The following is a 21,054-nucleotide window of genomic DNA, read 5'->3' as shown; positions in this document are numbered from 1 at the left end:
ATTTAGTAAATATAAATTTCCAAAGTACAGTTTATGGATTACAATGGCTTCTCCCCCCCTATAATTTCCCTCCCACTCACAACCCTCCCATCTCCCACTCCCTCTCCCATTCCATTCACATCAAGATTCATTTTCAATTATCTTTATATACAGAAGATCAACTTAGTATATATTAAGTAAAGATTTCATCAGTTTGCACCCACACAGAAACACAAAGTGGAAAATACTGTTTCAGTACTAGTTACTGAAGCATTACTTCACATTGGACAACACATTAAGGACAGAGATCCCACATGAGGAGTAAGTACACAGTGACTCCTGTTGTTGACTTAACAATTTGACACTCTTGTTTATGGCGTCAGAAATCTCCCGAGGCTCTAGTCATGAGTTGCCAAGGCTATGGAAGCCTCTTGAGTTCCCTGACTTCGATCTAATTTAGACAAGGTCATAGTCAAAGTGGAAGTTCTCTCCTCCCTTTAGAGAAAGGTACCTCCTTCTTTGATGGCCCATTCTTTCTACTGTGATCTCACTCGCAGAGATCTTTCATTTAGGTCATTTTTTTTTCCAGAGTGTCTTGGTTTTCCATGCCTAAAATACTCTCATGGGCACTCCAGCCAGATCCGAATGCCTTAAGGGCTGATTCTGAGGCCAGAGTGCTATTTAGGACATCTGCCATTCTATGAGTCTGCTGTGTATCCCACTTCCCAAGTTGGATCGTTCTCTCCCTTTTTTATTCTATCAGTTAGTATTTGCAGACACTAGTCTTTTTTGTGTGTGTACTTTATTGAGATAACACAATGTACAATATCCTATTATTTTTCTTCTTGTATATATTATGTGTAATGACATGCTTTTTCTACTTGAGAGTGATTACCTTTTCTATTTTTCTTTTGTTTAATTTTACTAACAGCTTACAAATTTACAAGAAACACCTTTGATATAATCAATTTTCTTCATTATTTATGTCCGTTTTCCTTATCATTGACATGTGCTTTTTGTCTTTATTATTTTCTTCCTTCTTCTTATTTTGTGTTTAATTTCCCCTTTCATTAATTTCTTAAAGAATAAACTTAAACCAGTGGCTCTAGACCTTTATTAATTCCAGATATAATCATTTAAATCTATAATTTTCCTCTAAGTTATTATTTAGTATTCTCCCACAAATTTTGACATTTATTTATCTATCTATTTATTTATTTATTTATTTATTTAATTCTTTGAAAGAGTTAAGAGAGAGAGGTCTTTCATCTGCTGGTTCACTCCCCAAATGGCTGCAACAGCTGGAGTTGAGCTGATCCAAAGCCAGTAGCCAAGAGCTTCTTCCAGGTCTCCCATGCGGGTGCAGAGGCCCAAGGACTTTGGCCATTCTCTGCTGCCTTCCCAGGCACATTAGTAGGGAACTGGAGGAGCAGCCAGGACTCAAACTGGTGCCCATATGGGATGCTGGCAGCGCAGGCTGGGGCTTTAACTCACTGTGCTACAGCACTGGCCCTGACATCTATTTTCATGCAGTTCAAAATATTTACAGATTCCTTTGTGATTTCTTCTTTAATCATTGGATTATTCAAGATCTATTATTTAATTTCAGATATGAAGAAATTTTCAAGATACTTTCTTATTGAGTTGCAATTCATTCGATACATTCACAGAATATATACTGTATGTTTCCATCATTTGACTTTTTGGCCTAGCACATGGCTTTCCATGATACATGTTGTATTTGACCTTCAAAAGTGTTTTCTCATCAACATGTGTAGAGTAATAGAATTTGTGTTTTTACATTTTCCATATTTTTGATTAATTACCTCAAAAGTTTTGTTAGAATCTCCAGCTATCATCATGGATACCTCTATCTCTCCTTTCACTTTTTTTGGTATATTCTGTATAAATTTTGAGATTATATTTTTTGGCTAAATAAATAATGTATTTTTCTGTAGGGGTGACCTTTTTATCATTATGAAATCTATCTTTATCTCTCCTAATACATTTTGCTCTAAGAGCTACTTTGATAAACTAGTTCCTCTCAGGTAGTACATCCATTTTTCTTTAGTCTTAAACTGTCTCAATCTTTATATTTAAGCAAATTCTTATGAACAACATACAATTTTGTTTTTAACACAATTTGAAAATATTTAGTTTTAATTAGAATTTTTAGATTGTATAAATGATATAATTTAGTTGATATCTGTTGGTTTTTCATTAATCTCTTCTGTTGCTTCTTTATTATACTTTCTTTATAAAAAGATTGATTCTGTTAGATTTAATATTTTTGTAAAGTACACCATTGGACAAGGATTAGAACATGTATGACAAACTACTGAAAACATCACCACTCTCAAAATCATGAAGATAGCCACCCCTAGCAAAAATTTCTTCACATCCATTATTGACACCCTTCCAACACTCATGCTTCATTATCCCTAGGCAATCGCTGATCTGCTTTCTGTCACTATGTGTTAGTTTGCATTTAAAAAAGCAAAATATTACTCTCTTGTGAGTGGCTTCTTTCATGTAAGATAAGTTATAAGGTTAATAAATATTGGATGTATCAATTCTGAGTTCATTTTTATTGAAAAATTGTGTCCATGTATGAAATACAATTTGTTAAAAATTCTATGCTTTACAGATATTTGTTTTCTTTCCAAGATTTGAGTAGTGTGGGAATTTATGCATAAATCTTTAGGTAGACATGTGCTTTCACTTTGTTTGGGTAAATAATTAAGAGTGAAATGGCTGGATTGTAAAATAGGTATACATTCACCTTTTTAAGAAATTGCCAAGATTTTCCAAAGTGGTTATACCATTTCATATCCATACCAGCAACATATGAGGTATAGTTCCTCTACATCCTCCCTCAAATTTGATGGGGTATTTCTTTGCAGTCGTTGTCATTCTTCTTGGTAGATAGGGATACCTCATTGTCGTTTAGGTAGTACTTCCCAAATGACTAAGGATATTGAGCATCTTTTCATGAGTGTGTTGATGATTTTCTTACAATCTATGATAAACTGTTTGAATATTTTCCTATTTTTATTGTAAGATCCTTATAATATTGAGTTTTAATGTTACTTTTATATTCTAGTAAAATAATTTCTTTTTTACATTTTAAGCCTTTATTTAATGAGAAAGATGCATAGGAGAGTGAGAGCTTTATTAAGGGAGAGAGAGGTAAATCTGGGTTCAAACCGAGCACCAGGAACCAGCCACGTGGAGGAACATTTAGGCCAGGAAGCCTAGGGCGCATGGCCTTCGGGAGGTGCAGGGCTACAGCAAGCCCCCTTCTGGCAAGAGGCCAGGGAAGAAGAGAAGTACCGGACACACCGTGTCCCAGGCTTTTTAACCCACTTCCAAAGGGGAGTGGTTAATTAACCTGATTGGCTGGTGGGCACCCAGGTGTGGCCAGATACTGGCATGAGGTCACACATGGACGTGGTGAAGGTATCAGATAGGGCGTGAGGTCACTCCTCAAGTGGCTGCAACAGCCGGGGCTGGGCTGATCCAAAGCCAGGAGCCAGGAGCTTCTTCTGGGTCTCCCATGTAGGTGCAGGGGCCCAAAGACTTGGGCCATCTTCCACTACTTCCCCAGGCCTTAGCAGAAAGCTGGATCAGAAGTGGATCAGCTGGAACTTGAACTAGCACCCATATGGAATGCCGGCCCTGCAAGAGGCGGCTTTACCCTCTACACCACATCGCCAACCCCCTAGCTTGTGTTTTTATAGAGAAATACACACACAGTACAGAACATTATCTCTAGTTATCCTACAATAGAACACCAGAAATTCTTACTCCTGTCTAGCTCTAATCTAGTACTTGTTAATCAACTTTTTCCCATACTTCTTTCCTCCCTTCCCTCTACAGCCTCTGATAACCACCATTACAATTTTAACTTCTATGAGATTATTATTATTATTATTATTTTAGAATCCACATATAAGAGAGATCATGTGGTACCTTTCTGTGCTTGGTTTCTTTTACTTAACATAATGACCTTCAGTTCCATTCACGTTGTTACAAATGACAAGAGTTCTGTTTTATGGCTGAGTAGCATTCTATTGGGCATACATCAGACTTTTTTTTATTCATTCACCAATGGATGGACACTTAGGTTGTTTCCATTTCTTGACTTTTTAATAGTGCTGCAATACACATGTGAGTGCAGATGTGTCTTGTCAAAAGACTGATTTCATTTCCCTTAAATACATACTCAGGAATGCAACTGATATATTTTGTAGTAATTCTATTTTTGTTTTTTGAAGAACTTCCATATTGTTTTCCATAATGGCTCTTCCAATTTACATTCCTACCAATAACGTGCAACGTTCTTTTATCTCCACATTTTTGGCAACACTCATCTTTTGACTTTTATAGTAACCAACCTAACTAGAATGAGATGATAACCCATTGAAGTTTTGATTTGTTTTTCCCTGATAAATAATAAGGTGATAATTTTTATGTACCTGTTAACGTGTCTGTTTTCCTTTGAGAAATGTCTGTTTTTAACTACTTTCTATTTTTAAAAGGATTATTTGCTTTTCTTTTATTTACTTGAGTTCTTGTATATTCTAAGTATTAAACTTGATCAGATGTATAGCTAGCAAACCTTTTCTCCCATTCAATAGGGGTTTTTTTACTCCATTAATTGTTTCCTTTGCTATGCAGAAGCTCTTTAGGTTGATGAAACTCCATTTGCCTAATTTTGCATTAGTTCCCTGTGCTTTAGGGATCGTATCCAGGAAAATCGCCCATTTCACTGTCCTAAAGTATTTTCCCTTTGTTTTCTTCTAATAATTTCAAAGTTTCACGTCCATTTTGAGTTAATTTTAGCATATGATGAGAAATAAAGATTTAGTTTTGTTCTGCATGTGGATATCTGCTATTTCTAGCACAATTTGTTTAAAAAACAAAGACTATTCTTTTTCCAATACATGTTCCTAGAATCTTTGTCAAAGATCAATTGGTTGTAAATGTGTAGGCTTACTTATAGGGTCTCTGTTCTTTTCCACTGATCTGTGAATCTGTTTATATACCCATATTATGTTGTTTTAATTATTGTAACTATAATATGTTTTAAAGTCAGGTAGTATAAGACCTCCTGATTTATTCTATTTTTTCAAGATTGCTTTGGCTATTTGGGATCTTTTGTGGTTCCACACAAATTTTACTAGTATCTTTTTTAGTTTTGTGAAAAATGTCATTGGGATTCTGATAGGGATAGAATTCAATTGGTAAATCACTTTGGATAGTAGGAACATTTTAACAATATGGATTCTTTTAACCCAAGAACATATGATGTCTTTCCATTTCTTTTGATCTTTTTTAATTTCTTTCATCAATAGTGTAATTATAGAAATCTTCTGCCTCTTTGGTTAAATTTATTCTAGGCTTTTATTTTATTTTGTAGCTATTGAAAATGGAATTGCTGTATTGATTTCTTAACCAGATGATAGACTATTAATACATAATAATGCTATAGATTTTAGCACGTTAACTTTGTATCCTGCAAGTTTGCTGAATTAATTAACAACCTTTCGGTGGCGTCTTCTGCATATCAGATCATGTCCTCTGCAAACACTGACAAGTTCTTCCTCCTTGTTGATTTTGATGTCCTTTGTTTCTTTTTCTTGCCTAATTGCTCTGGTGGGGCTTCCAGTACTGTGTTGAATGAAAGTAGTGAAACTGGGCATCCTTGTCCTATTTCAGATCTTAGAGAGAAAGCCTTCAACTTTTCCCCATTCAATCTGATGCTAACGGCTGGCATATTATGTGTGACATTTATTATGTTGCAATGTGCTCCTTCTATATCGAATTTGTTTAGGGTTTTCATCCTTGAGGGATGTTGAATCTTATCAAATGGCTCTTGCATTTTTTAAATGATCATATCATATTGTCCTTCATTCTGTTGATGTGAGGTATCACGTTTATTGATTTGTTCATAGTGAACCATCATTGCATCCCCAGAATGAATCATATCTGACCATAATAAATAATCTATTAAATGTATTGTTGGATTTTCTTTGATAGTATTTTGCTGAGGATTTTTACATCTACGTTCATAAGGGATAGTGAGCTGCGATTTCCTTTTTTGTTGCGTCCTTGTCTGGTTCTAGGTATCATAGTAGTATTGACCTCACAGAATGAGTTTGAAAGAATTCTGTCCCAATTTTGAAATAATTTATGAGGAACTGGTGTTAATTCTCCATTAAATGTTTGATAGAACTCAGCAGTGAAATCATCTACTCCAGGGATTTTCTTTGATGGGAGACTTTGTCTTACTGATTCAATTTTACTACTCATTATTAGTCTGTTTAGGTATTCTATTTCCTCACGATTCAGTCTTGATAAGGTGTAAGTGTCATGATAGTTATCAATTTATTCTATTATTAAATTTGTTTCCATACACTTGTTCATAATATCACTAATAATCCCTCATTTTTCTTTGGTGTCAGTCATGTCTCCATTGACTTCTCTGATTTTGTGTATTTCTCTTATTTTTTTTTTTTTGACAGGCAGAGTGGACAGTGAGAGAGAGAGACAGAAAGAAAGGTCTTCCTTTGCCGTTGGTTCACCCTCCGATGGCCACCGCGGCCGGCACGCTGCGGCCGGCGCACCACGCTGATCCGATGGCAGGAGCCAGGTACTTATCCTGGTCTCCCATGGGGTGCAGGGCCCAAGCACTTGGGCCATCCTCCACTGCACTCCCTGGCCACAGCAGAGGGCTGGCCTGGAAGAGGGGCAACCGGGACAGAATCCAGCGCCCCGACCAGGACTAGAACCCGGTGTGCTGGCGCCGCAAGGCGGAGGATTAGCCTAGTGAGCCGTGGCACCGGCCTGATTTCTATCTTTACTTTTTTTTCTTAGTAAGTGTAGATAATGATTTGTTTATTTTCTTCGTATCTTCAGAGAACCAGCTCTTTGTTTCATTTTTTTTTTTGTATTTTTAGTCCTCTGTGTCATAAGCTGTGCTCTGAGTTCATCATTTATTTTCTAATTTTTGGTTTGATTTATTCACAATTTTCTAGTTCCATGAAGTGCAGCAAGAAATCATTTATTTGATATCTTTCAACTGTTTTGATACAGGCATTTATTTTTATAAAATCTCTTCTTAGCACTGCTTGTGTTGTATCATAGGTTTTGGTATGCTGTGTCCCCATTTTCATTTATTTCAAATTTTTAAAATTTCATCCATAATTTCTTCTTTGGACCATTGGTTGTTCAGGAGTCAACTGTATAATTTCCTTCTATTTATATAGTTTTCAAGGTTTTTATTACAATTGTTTTTGAGTTTTATTACAATGTGGTCAGAAAAAACTACTCAATATGATTTATTTTAAATTGGTTGAGACTTGATTTGTTACTTACCATATGACCTACTCCATAGATTATTCCATGTGCTATTGAGAAAGATGTGTGTTCTTCAACTGTTGGGTTATATACTCTATAGACGCCTCATGCACAATTGATCTAGGGTGGAATTTAACTGTTGTTTCTTTGTTGAGTTTTGCCTGGAAGCTTTGTACATTTCTGAGAGTGAGGCGTTAAACTTCCCTTCTGCTATTGAATTGGGGCGTTTTCTTACTTTTGGACTATTAATATTCGCCCTATGTGTTTGGGTGCCCCCAATATTGCATATGTATGTATTTAAAATTAGTATATCCTCTTGCTGAATTGAATCCTTTATTATTACATGGCGACTTCACCTGACTGTGTTTTACTGCTTTGGCTTTAATATCTATTTTATCGGATAGAAGTATGGCTACTCCTGCTTTCTTTGGGTTCCATTTGCATGAAATATATTGCTCCATCTTCTCAATTTCAATCACTCCATGTGTTTACAGTTGAACTGAGTTTCTTGTAAACAGTATATAGTTTTTTTTAAAAAAACAAAAATCTGGTCACTCTATGTCTTTGAGAATTTAGCCTATTTACATTTAAGGTAACTATTTTTAGATAAGGTCTTACTACTGTCATTTTTATCTGTATTTTATATTTTTTTGTAATTTCTTTCTCCCTCTGTTATAATCTTCATTTGTGTGTGAGTTTTTCTAGTAGTTATGCTTTTATTCCATGCTTATTATTTTTGGTAAGTCTATTGTAAATTTTTTGATTTTTCATTATCATAAGGCTTCCAAAAATTCTTTTGGTTATTACAATCTATTTTGAAATTATAGCAACTTAACATTGATTATATAGATAAGGAAAGAGACAAAAGGAATTAAAATACCAATAAAAATTTTATACTTATGCTCCATATCTCCCATTTTGAATTTATGGTGTTCCATTTCACTTATTTATATAATGTCAATGTCTTAAAATTTTAGTGTAATAATTTATTTTAGTCTCCACACTGAAGATACGAAAGGTTAATGTACCATGTTTGCAATATTGAAGTATTCTGAATTTCTTTTTATCATTACTCTTAGCAGTGAGTTTTCTACCTTCCAAGATTTTTTTTTCTTGCACTCATTAGCACTTCTTTCTTTCCTTTTAAAAATTTTCAGCTAACATGTCTTTTAACACAGGTCTGATGATGAAAAATTCTCTCAGTTTTCATTTGTCTGGGAATGTCTTTATCTCCCTCACGTATGTGAAGGATAGCTTTGCTGGATACAGTATTCTTGGCTGGTATTTTGTCCCTTTAGTACTGTAAAAGTCTCATCCCACACCCTTGTGCTTGTTAAAGTTTCTGCTGAGTAGCCTGTAGTCAGGTGATTGGGACCACTATACATGTTATTCAATTCTTTTCTCTTGAAGCTTTGAGAATTCTCTGTTTGTGTTTAATCTTAGAGAGCTTGAAATAATACATCATGGGGTAGACTTGATTGGGTTGACTCTGACTGGCAATCTTTGATATTCTTGTACATGGATACTTGTACTTTCTTGAGGTTTGGGAAGTTTTCACTTGTTATCACTTTGAATATGGTTTCTGGCCATTTGGCATTCTGAAGTTCCTCTTGAATCCCAATCATTTCAATATATGCTCTACCTGTGCTCCCAAAGTTTCCATAATCTGTCTTCATTACTCTTGATGATTTTTTTCTTCCTCCCAATGTGTATTTTCAAAAAGCCTGTCTTTGGGATCACTGATTCTTTTTTTTGTTATTTAATAAATATAAATTTACAAAGTACAACTTTTGCATTGTTGTGGCCTTTCCCCCCATAACTTCCCTCCCACCCGCAACCATCCCATCTCCCACTCCCTCTCCCATCCCATTCTTCATCAAGATTCATTTTCAATTATTTATATATACAGAAGATCAACTTAGTATATACTAAGTAAAGATTTCAACAGACTGCACTCACACAGCCACACAAGATATAGAGTACTGTTCAACTAGTAGTTTTACCGTTAATTCTCATAGTACAACGCATTAAGGACAGAGATCCTACATAGGGAGCAGGTGCACAGTGACTCCCGTTGTTGATTTAACAATTGACACTCTTATTTATGATGTCAGTAATCACCTGAGACTCTTGTCATGAGCTGCCAAGGCTATGTAAGCCTCTTGAGTTCACCAACTCTGATCTTATTTAGACAAGGCCATAACACAGTTGAGGTTCCTTCCTCCCTTCAGAGAAAGGTGCCTCCTTATTTGATGGCCCGTTCTTTCTGCTGGGATCTCATTCACCAAGATCTTTCATTCAGGTAATTTTTGCCACAGTGTCTTGGCTTTCCATGCCTGCAAAACTCTCATGGACCTTTTAGCCAGATCCCAATGCCTTAAGGGATGATTCTGAGGCCAGAGTGCTGTTTAGGGCATTTGCCATTCTTTGAGTCTGCTGCGTATCCTGCTTCTCCCGTGGGATCATTCTCTCCCTTTTAATTCTATCCTTCAAGATTTGCAGACACTGGTCTTATTTGTGAAATCTCTTTGACACTTAACCTATCTTTTTGATCAATTATGTACTTAAACTGATCACTTTAACAAGAGAGCTGGCATTGGTATATGCCTCCTTGATGGGATTGAATTGGAATCCCCTAGCACATTTCTAGCTCTACCATTGGAGTTAAGTCCGAGTGAGCATGTATTGAACTGTATATCTCCTCCCTCTCTTATTTCCACTCTTATATTTAACAGAGTTCACTTTTCAGTTAATTTTAAACACCTAAGAATAATTGTGTATTAATTACAGAGTTCAAATCAATGGTATTAAGTAGAACAAAAAAATACCAAAAGGAATAAAATAATAAGTTGTTCCTCAACAGTCATGACAAAGGATGATCTGGTCATTGTTTCTCATAGTGCCCATTTCACTTCAACAGGTTTCCCTTTAGGTGCTCGGTTAGTTTTCATCAATCAGAGAGAACATATGATATTTTCCCTTTTGGACTGGCATATTTCACTCAGCATTATATTTTCCAGATTCCTCCATTTCATTGCAAATGACCAGATTTCATTTTTTTTTTACTGCTGTTCACTGATTCTTATTTCTGATATTTTCTGCTTTGGTTCCTTCAATCATGTTTTAGTTTTATTTTCTTTTGCTTTAAACTGTATCAGGGCCAGTGCTGTGGTGTAGCAGGTAAAGCTGCCACCTGCAGTGCTGGCATCCCATATGGGCACTAGTTTAAGTTCCAGCTGCTCCACTTCTGATCCAGCTCCTGGTGGATGCACCTGGGAAAGCAGTGAAAGATGGGCCAAGCTCTTGGGCCCCCGCACCCACCTGGGAGACCTGGAAGAAGCTCCTGGCTCCCGGCTTCGGATCAGCCCAGCTCTGGCCATTGTGGCCATCTGGGGAGTGAACCAGCAGATGGAAGACCTCTCTCTCTCTCTCTCTCTGCCTCAGCCTCTCTGTAACTCTGCCTTTCAAATAAATAAATAAATCTCTTAAAAATGTATTGATATAAAGAGAACAGAGTTCACATATTTCATGGGTACAGTTCCAAGAATAGAAGCATACTTCCCTCACTACATCATTACCCCCAATTCCTCTCCTCCCTCCCCACTCTTTCTCAGTTTTTGCAAACATGTAATTTTAATCCACTCTATATTCACAGGCTTAATTTGCCACTAAAATTAATTTTGAACAAGTAAAAAGTAGGAAGGCCTAATTCCACAGGAGTATATATAAGGGTTAAAATTTCGTATCTGAAAATATCCACTTAATTACTATACATTTTTGTATTCTGTATTAAGTGCCATATATCACAGAAACCATATGTTTGTCTTTTTTGAGACTGACTTATTTTACTGAGCATAATGGTTTCCAGCTGCATCCATTTTGCTAAAAAGACAGGATTTCATTCTTTTTTATGGCTGCGTAGTATTCCGTAGTATATACAAATCACATTTTCTTTTCTTAATTGCCAAATAACACATTTATGTGGAAGATACAAGAAAACTTACAAAAACAAAAAAAATCTCAAATTATTCCAATTCCTACAATAATAATAAATTTGCAAATTAATTAATGCTATTGCATGAATATACCTTACTCAACTTTCAAATTCATTTAACTGCTTCACATATAATTTAATACTTAAAAAGACTATAGCTAAATTATTTAATAATATTTATAGAGCATTACTTTTCTGTGCAGACATGTTTCCTATCAGTACTCAATTAATGCTAAAAATAAAAAATGACATTTTTATTGTGATATGTGACTGATTCATGAATTAACAATTAGCAATTTAGATGACATAATGATCAACAACAAGAATAATCTGGTAACTGCTCATTGTACAATTTTGTCCATAGTCATCTAAAACCAAGAATTTGATAACATATTCGACTTAGTTGCATTACATGCTTTCATGTGTGGGGATTGAGCAACAAAAAGAGATACACAGTAAACTTTTAATTTTTCCTTTTCCTTTTTTTTTTAGAGCAACTCCATGATCTGGGGGCTGGCTAGTACAACACAGAGAACAAAAATAAATCATACAAATGGTACTTACCACCAATGCCAGTGCTCATCTCATTATGATTATAACCAAGTATATTATTAATTTTTGTGTTACTTGCTTTTCTTTAGCATATAAACCAAAGCCATTAACTTGACTTGAGTTATATACACAATACATACACAAAACACTTTTCATAAGTAATATTACATTTTAAAATATTAGAATCCTAGTATCTGTGCTGATTTATAGTTTGGCTTAATTGAACAAGAAAATAACAGCATTCAAGTAGGAAGTGTATACTGATACTAAAGCTTTTTTTTGATATTTTTCATTTATTTATTTGAGTGGTAGAGTTACAGACAGTGAGAGGGAGAGACAGAGAGAAAGGTCTTCCTTCTGTTGGTTTACTCCCCAAATGCCTGCAACGGTCGGAGCTCTGCTGATTCAAAGCCAGGAGCCAGGTGCTTCTTACTGGTCTCCCATGTGGATGCAGGGGCCCAAGCACTTGGGCCATCTTCTACTGCTTTCCCAGGCCACAGCAGAGAGCTGGATAGAAAGAGGAGCAGCCGAAACTAGAACTGGCGCCCATATGGGATGCTGGCACCGCAGGCAGAGAATTAACCAACTGCATCACAGCGCCAGCCACACTAAAGCTCCTAAAAGTTTAGAACACATTCCTTTCCCTTTGTGCTTACCACAGGTTGCACAATGTCCTGAAAGCATTCATTATTAGAAAAATGTCAATCACAGCTTTCATAACTTGCGTTGGAAGGAATAATAAGAAAGTAAATTAGAAAGTGAGATTTCATCTTTGTTTTCAAACAAGTGGTCTGAATTTTTCTTCTTATAGAAAATATTTAAATCACTTCATTATAAATATATCTAAACCATTAAATTTTGAACCTTTCCAGTAGAGACCAGCACACTGTTTACACAAAGTCTGTAAGAAGAGGTCAGTAGAGATATCTAATCTTAAATCATGACATCATCCATTCAAATCATTGATGTAATCCCTTGCTAGTAAGAGCACATCAGGCTCTTACCAATGGATATGCCACTGGTGATCTTTGATAGAAGTCAGCTTCAAAAACTGAGATTTTTCAGCTACAGTCATCCATTCTTTAACATCTTTTTTATTAGCAAAAATCAGCAATCCAGCTTTCCTTATGTTCTCATGTGCTAAAAATCCTCTCTCTGTCTGAACTGTCCACAACAACTATTACTAACTCTTAGTATAGTAAGTGGTCCAGGAAGAATGAAGAAACTCTTGGCCACCAGTATCCCACATTAGGAAATGTGTATTATTAATCACTACTCTTCTACATTACTTCCTATTATAGGAGATGTATATACAACTTCATTCACAGAAAATTGCTAAAGGATGATAGTTTTCTTTGCATTATCCAGCTCCTGGTGATTGAACAATCTCCATATCCTGGTGAAGAGAATTCCCATTCTCAGGCAATAGGCGCCCTCCAGCCGCCCAGGCCCACCTGGCCTTCCCAGGCTCACACTGAGGGGCAGAAACATGTGCTGGAGCCTCCACCTCTGCTGCTGCTGCTCCTGCACTGGCCACTGCCCACTTTGAGGGAACTGGAAGAAGACCAAGCCCAGGCCACCCTGCCCCACTGCTGCCACCATAGCAGTCACCTGACTCACGGACATCACTTCTGTGTTGTCTGTGATGAGCCTCTCTGACCAGCAACCTCCCCAGCTCCTCTATGGCAGCTGTGGTGGTGGCATCTATACAGGTGGCCTCCATATTCTTAATCCAGTCAACAGCTAATGGAATCTGGGTTGATTCAATGTCTTAACTATGTTAATTGAGATACAATAAACATATGGGTACAAATAACTCTTTCATATTCTGATTTCATTTTCTTTGGGTAAATTCCAGAGAGTGGGATAGCTGGGACATATGGTAGATCTATTTTCAGATCTCATCTGCAGTCTTCAATAATGGTAGTACTAGTTTATATTCCAACCAACAGTGGATTAGGAAACCTTTTCCCCCAATCCTAGCCAGCATTTGTTATATTTTATTTTTGTGTGATAGCCATTCAAACTGAGGTGAGGTGAAACTCATTGTTGTTTTGATCTCCATTTCCCTAATGACTAAGGATCCTGAGCATTGTTTCATGCGTCTGTTTACCATTTGTAGTTCATCCTTTGAAAAATGACTGTTCCTGTTCTTTGCCCATTTCTTAACTGTTTGTTTTGTTGTTGTTGAATTTCATGAGCTCTTTGTCAATCCTGGCTGTTAATCCATATCAGTTGCATAGTTCGCAAATATTTTCTCTCATTCTGTCAGTTGCCTCTTCACTTTGTGGAATGTTTCATCTGCAAAGAAGCTTCTTAGCTTGATATAATCCTATTTGTCTATTTTTGTCTTTATTGCCTGTGCTTCTGGGTCTTTCCCAAGAAGTCTTTGCCTATGCCAATGTCTCACAGAGTCCCCCCCCATGTTTTCCTCTTGTAATTTTATGGTATCAGGTTGTAGATTTAGATCTTTGATCCATTTTGAGTTGATCTTTGTATAAGGTGTAAGGTAGGTCTTGTTTACTACTTCTACATGTGTAGATCGAATTTTCTCAGCAACATTTGTTGAAAAGACTGTCCTAGCTCCAGGAATTCATTTTAACTCATTTGTCAGAAATTAATTGGTTTAAGATGTATGAATAAATTTCTAGGGTTTCTATCCTGTTCTATTGGTCTACAGGTCTGTTTTTGTTCCAGTACCAGGGTTTTTTTTTGGTTATAACTGCCCTGTAGTATGTCTTGAAATCTGTTGATCTGGTATTGTAATACTTTTGGCTATTTTTTGTTTGTTTGTTTAAGATTGCTATAGCTATTTCAGGTCTCTTGCATTTCACATGAATTTTATCATATTTTTTTCTAGATCTGAAAAGACTGGCATTAGTATTTTGATTTTATTGCATTTAATCTGTAAATCTCTGTTGGTAGCATAGACATTTTGATGATATTAATTCTTCCATTCCATGAACATGGAAGATTTTTCTGGTTTTTTTTTTTTTTGTCTTCTACTTCTTTCTTTAATGTTTTGTAATTTTCAAAGTAGTGATCTTTCACATCCTTGATTAAATTTATTACAAGGAATTTAAGATTTTTGTAACTATTGTGAATGAGGCTAATCTTACAATTTCTTTCTCAGCCATAGCATTGTTTGTGTATACAAAGGCTGTTGATTTTTGTGTGTTGATGTTATATCCTGTGACTTTATCAAACTCTTATGAGTTCCAATAGTCTCTTAGTGGAATCATGTCATCTGCAAACAGGGATAATTTAACTTCCTCCTTATCTACAGTATAGACCAAATGGAACTAATTGATATCTACAGAACATTTCATCTAACAGTTGCAGATTGCATATTCTTTGCATCAATGCATGAAACTTTCTCTAGGCCTGACCATATACTAGGGCATAAAGCAAGTCTCAGCAAATTAAAAAGAATTGAAATCATACCACGTATCTTTTCTAACCACCATGGAATTAAGCTGGAAGTTACCAAATTAAGAAACTCTGGAACATATTCAAACACATGGAGACTGAACAACAAGCTCCTGAATAAACACTGGGTATTAGAACAAATCAACAGGGAAACCCAAAAATGCCTGGAAACAAATGGATATGATATTACAGCATATCAAAACTTGTGGAACACAGCAAAAACAGTGTTAAGAAGGAACTTTATAGCAATTAGTACCTTCATCAAGAAATTGGAAAGGCATCAAATAAATGATCTAAAAATGATCTAACAATGCATCTCAAGGACCTAGAAAAACAACAGCAAACTAAACCAAAAATTAGTAGGAGGAAGGAAATAATTAAAATTAGAGAAGAAATTAACAAAATTGAAACCAAAAAATGATACAAAAGATTAGTGAAATGAAGAGCTGAGTTTTTGAAAAACTAAACAAAATTAATACACCATTGGCCCAACTAACAAAAAAAAGAGGGAGAAGACCTAAATCAATAAAATCAAAGATGAAAAAGATACTAACAATGGAGACCACAAAAATAAAATGAATCATCAGGAATTACTACAAACAGCCATATGCCACAAATTGGAAAATCTAGAAGAAATGGATTGATTTCTGGATTCAGTCTGCCAAAATTAAGACATGAAGACATAGAAATCCTAAAAAGACCAATAACTAAGACTCCCAACACAGAAAAGCCCAGGACCAGATGGCTTCACTGCTGATTTCTACCGAACTTTTAAACAATGATGAATTTTAATTCTTCTCAAACTATTCAAAATAATTGAAAGGGAAGTAAATCTTCCAAACCCCTTCTATGAGGCCAGCATCACCTTAATTTCAAAACCAGCAAAAGATACAACAAAGAAAGACAACTATAGACCAATATTCTTGATGAACGTAGATGCAAAAACCCTCAACAAAATACTAGCTAATCTAATCCAACAATACATCAGAAAGATCATTCACCAGGACCACGTGGGATTTATCCCTGGTATGCAGGGATGGTTCAACATATGTAAATCAATAAATGTGATACATCATATTAACCAATTAAAGAATAAAAACCCTACGATTATCTCAATAGATGCAGAGAAGGCATGCTATAAAATACAATATCCTTTCATGATAAAAACCTTAAGCAAATTAGGTATAGAAGGAACAGTCCTCAACACAATCAAGGCAATATATGACAAACCCATAGCCAGCATCATATTGAATGGGGAAAATTTGGAAGCATTTCCATTACAATCCAGAACCAGAGAAGGATGCCCACTTTCACTGTTGCTCTTCAATATAGTTCTGGAAGTTTTACCCAGAGCCATTTGGAAAGAAAAAGAAATCTATCATGTTTTTATTTTATTTAGTGTACTTTTTAATTGAAGGATTACTATTTTATTTCGCTTAATTATTTCTATATTGATTCTCTCCATTTTAATATTAAGTAGTTTGTGTTCTCTTGAAATTCATTGAGTTTCCTTAAAATTGATAATTTGAAATCTTCAAGTTTTTGAAAATTTCAATCCTTGAGTGGTTGTTTATGGCTCCTTATTGCACAATTTTATGGTGGGCCTAGCACTATGGTTAAGTTCCATCTCCCTCCCCCAAAAAGGAAGCATTTTGGTACAAATTGCTCCTTGGAGGCTGTGGAGGAGTACATGGACAACTCTTTCCTTCCTACTTTCTTCAATGTGACTTTCGTAATTATTATACTAAACCCAGGCACTATATTCTCCTACCTGGTTTATGTGCCTCTTGTGAAACTGACTTGATGTGCTAAATGTTGTCCAAGTTGGTGTCTTGATAGGGAGGCAGTCCTTGGAGCATCTTCCTTAACCATCATCTTGGTTCCCTCCCTCTCGCTGTATTTCTAACATATATGATTTGGTACACAATAAGAACTCACATGAACTCTCATAAAATGAATTATGATATTAATATAAACACATAACCTTTCTTTGGTTAGTGTTAGCATCTTATTTTTTTATATCATCTATATTCCTATAACTAAGACATAATTCACACAAATTCACAGTTTTAAAGGGTAAAATTCAGGACTTTTTAATAAATCACAAAGCTATATTGCCATCATCACTACTCAGTTTCCTAAAGATTTATAATCCCACAGAGGTACTGCTTACTTGTGCCAGTTCCAAACTGCTTTGATTGTAACTGCCCTATACGATGTCTTAAAATCTGGTATTGTGATGATGTTGACTTTTGGTTTTGTTGTTTCAGAGTGTTTTAACTATTCTTGTTCTCTTTTATTTCCATATGCATTTTAGCATCATTTTCTCTAGACCTGAGTAACATGTAACATATTTTGATTGAATCTGTAAATTGCTTTCAATAATATAGACATTTTGATGTTATTCATTCTTCCAATCCACGAACATGGGACATTTTTCCATTTTATGTGTCTTCTGCTTCTTTTTTAATGTTATAATTTTTATCGTAGGGATCTTTCACCTCCTTGGTTAAATTTATACAAAGTATTTAAAATTTTTTTTTAGTTATTGTGAATAGGATTGATCTTAGAAGAGAAGTGCCTTGTCAGCTGTGGAATGGCCTGTGTATATAAAGGCTATTGATTTTTGTGTGTTAGTTTTACATAGTGAAACTTTACCAAACCAGTTTATGAGTTCCAAAAGTCTCTTTGTGGAGTCTTTCAGTTCTCCATATATAGAATCATGTCATCTGCAAATAGGGCTAATTTTATTTCCTCCCTTCCAATTTGTGTAACTTTGACTTCTTTATTTGTCTAATGGCTCAGGCTAAAACTTTCAGGACTACATTAAAAAGCAATGGTGAAATTGGGCATCTTTGTCTGGTTCTGGATCTTAGTGGAAATGCTTCCAACCTTTCCCCATTCAATAAGATGTTGGCTATGGGTTTGTCATAAATTCACTCCCTTTCAGTTGTATTCAATTGCTTGAGAGAATTGTAATCAGTTTTTCTTTAAAAAACTGGTAGAATTCAGCATTCAAGACATCCAATCCTGGGCTTTTCTTTGTTGGGAGGGTGTTTTTTACTGATTTCAATCATCATCTTGGATATTGCTCCGCTTAGGCTTTTTATTTCTTTATGACTCAATTTTGGTGGATTGTACATGTCTTTAGAATCTATCCATTTCCTCTAGACTTTCTAATTTGTTGACATATTGCTGTTTGTAGTAATTCCTGATGATTCTTTTTTATTTCTGAGGTATCCATTGTTGCATCTCCTTTTTCATCTGTGATTTTATTAATTTGGGTCTTCTCTTTTTCTCTCTATTTTTTTTTGGATGGTTTGTCCAATGATGTATCAATTTTGTTTACTTTTTCAAAAAACCAGCACTGCACTTCACTAATCTTTTGTAATTTTTGTTACAATTTTGCTTATTTCTTCTCTAATTTTAATTATTTCTGTCCTCCTACTAATTTGTGTTTTGGTTTGTTGTTGTTTTTCTAGGTCCTTGAGATGCATTGATTGTTTATTAATTATTTATTTGATGACTTTCTGATTTCTTGATTTAGGTGCCAATTGCTATAGACTTCCCTCTTAACTCTACTTTTGCTGTATCCCATAAGTTATGATACAATGTATTGTTATCTTCATTTGGTTCCTGAAATTTTTGATTTCCCTTTTGATTTCTTATATTACTGTTCATTCAGGAACATGTTGTTCAGTCTCCATGTGTTTGTATATTTTCTAGAGATTCTTGAGTTGTTAATTTCCAGATTCATTCCATTGGAGTCAAAAACAATGCATGGTATGATTTCATTTTTTTTTAATTTGCAGAGACTTGCTTTATGGCCTACCATACGGTCTATCATAAAGAACATTCCAAGCACTGATGGAAAGAATTTGTATTCTGCAATTGTGGGAATAAAGGTTCTGTAGATATCAGTTAGGTCCATTTGGTCCTTAGTATTAAGTAGCTCTGTTGTTTCTTTGTTTATTTTTCTGACAACCTGATCTGTACTTTGATGAAAGAGGGGGGTTAAAGTCCCCCATTAATGCTGTATTGGAGACTATGTCTCCCTTTAGGTCCATTAACGTTTGTTTTAAAAAGAGAGTTCTGTGGCATTGGGTTCATATACATTTATTATAGTCAATACTTCCTGTTAAATTGATCTCTTCATCATTACATAATGCTCTTTTTTGACATTTTTAACAGTTTTAATGTTAAAGTCTATTTTGTTTGATATTAGAATGACTAAACTTGCTCATTTTTGGTTTCTGTTACCATGGAATATCTTTTTTCTATCTTTTCACTTTCAGTCTATGTGTATCTTTTTTGATAAGATATGTTTCTTGTAGGCAGCAAAGATGGATCTTGTTTTTTAATCCATTCAGCCAGCGTATATCTTTTAATTGGAAAATATAGGCCATTTACATTCAAGGTTATTATTGATAATTAACAGTTTAACCCTGTCATTTTCCCATAAATATACTTATTGTGTGCTTCAGCTTTCTTTTTCTTTTTTTATTGCAATTCTTTTTTTAACTTTTATTAAATAAAAATAAATTTCCAAAGTACAACTTTTGGATTATAGTGGCTTTTTCCCCCCATAACCACTCTCCCACCCGCAACCATACAATCTCCCACTCCCTCGCCCATCCCATTATTCATCAAGATTCATTTTCAATTATCCTTATATACAGAAGATCAACTTGGTATATACTAAGAAAAGATTTCAACAGTTTGCACCCACACAGAAACACAAAGTGTAAAGAATTGTTTGAGTACTAGTTATACCATTAATTCACATAGTAAAACATATTAAGAACAGAGATCCTACAAGGGGAGTAACTGCACAGTGACACTTGTTGTTGATTTAACAATTGACACTCTTATTTATGACGTCAGTAATCTCCCTAGGCACTTGTAATGAGCTGCCAAGGCTATGGAAGCCTCTTGAGTTCGCAAACTCCAATATTATTTAGACAAGGCCATAATCAAAGTGGAAGTTCTCTCCTCCCTTCAGAGAAAGGTACCTCCTTCTTTGATGGCCTGTTCTTTCCGCTGAGATCTCACTTAAAGAGATCTTTCATTTAGGTCTTTTTTTTTCCATTTTTTGCCACAGTGTCTTGGCTTTCCATGTATGAAATACTCTCTTTGTAGATTCTGGTTGTTAATCCTTTATCAGTTGCATAGTTTGCAAATATTTTTTCCCATTCTGTCGGTTGCCTCTTCACTTTCCTGACTGTTTCTTTTGCAGTACAGAAACTTCTCAATTTGATGCAATCCCGAATGTTAATTTTGGCTTTGACTTCTTGTGCTTCTGGGGTCTTTTCCAAGAAGACTTTGTGCCTATATCTTGCAGGGTTTCTCCGATGTTCTCTAATAATTTGGTGGTGTTGGGTCATAGATTTAGATCTTTAATCCATGTTGAGTGGATTTGTGTGTAAGGTGAAAGGTAGGGGTCTTGCTTCATGCTTCTGCATGTGGAAATCCAGTTTTCCCAGCACCATTTGTTGAATAGATTGTCCTTGCTCCAGGAATTGGCATTAGATCCTTGATCAAATATAAGTTAGCTTTAGATGTTTGGATTGATTTCTGATGTTTCAATTCTGTTCCATTGGTCTATCCATCTGTATCCATCTGTTTCTTTAACATCTGTTTCTGTTTTGATTATAACTGCCCTGAAGTATGTCCTGAAATCTGGTATTGTGATGTCTCTGGCTTTGTTTATGTTGTACAAGATTGCTTTAGCTATTCAA

At 35.3% G+C, this 21,054-nt stretch overlaps 1 protein-coding gene and 1 pseudogene across 1 annotated transcript in view; one reads left to right on the top strand and one right to left on the bottom strand.

Annotated features, from left to right (window-relative positions):
- Nucleotides 1-21,054, top strand: part of HTR2C (5-hydroxytryptamine receptor 2C) — a 354,866-nt gene that overhangs the window by 288,762 nt on the left and 45,050 nt on the right. The gene's annotated exons all lie outside the window — the stretch shown is intronic.
- LOC138847684 (ADP-ribosylation factor-like protein 5A pseudogene) lies at nucleotides 12,802-13,303 on the bottom strand (annotated as a pseudogene).

Source organism: Oryctolagus cuniculus, chromosome X, assembly GCF_964237555.1.
Source record: "Oryctolagus cuniculus chromosome X, mOryCun1.1, whole genome shotgun sequence".
NCBI lineage: Eukaryota > Metazoa > Chordata > Mammalia > Lagomorpha > Leporidae > Oryctolagus > Oryctolagus cuniculus.
The sequence above is the reverse complement of the archived record's forward strand: the minus strand, read 5'-3'. Positions and strand labels throughout refer to the sequence as shown.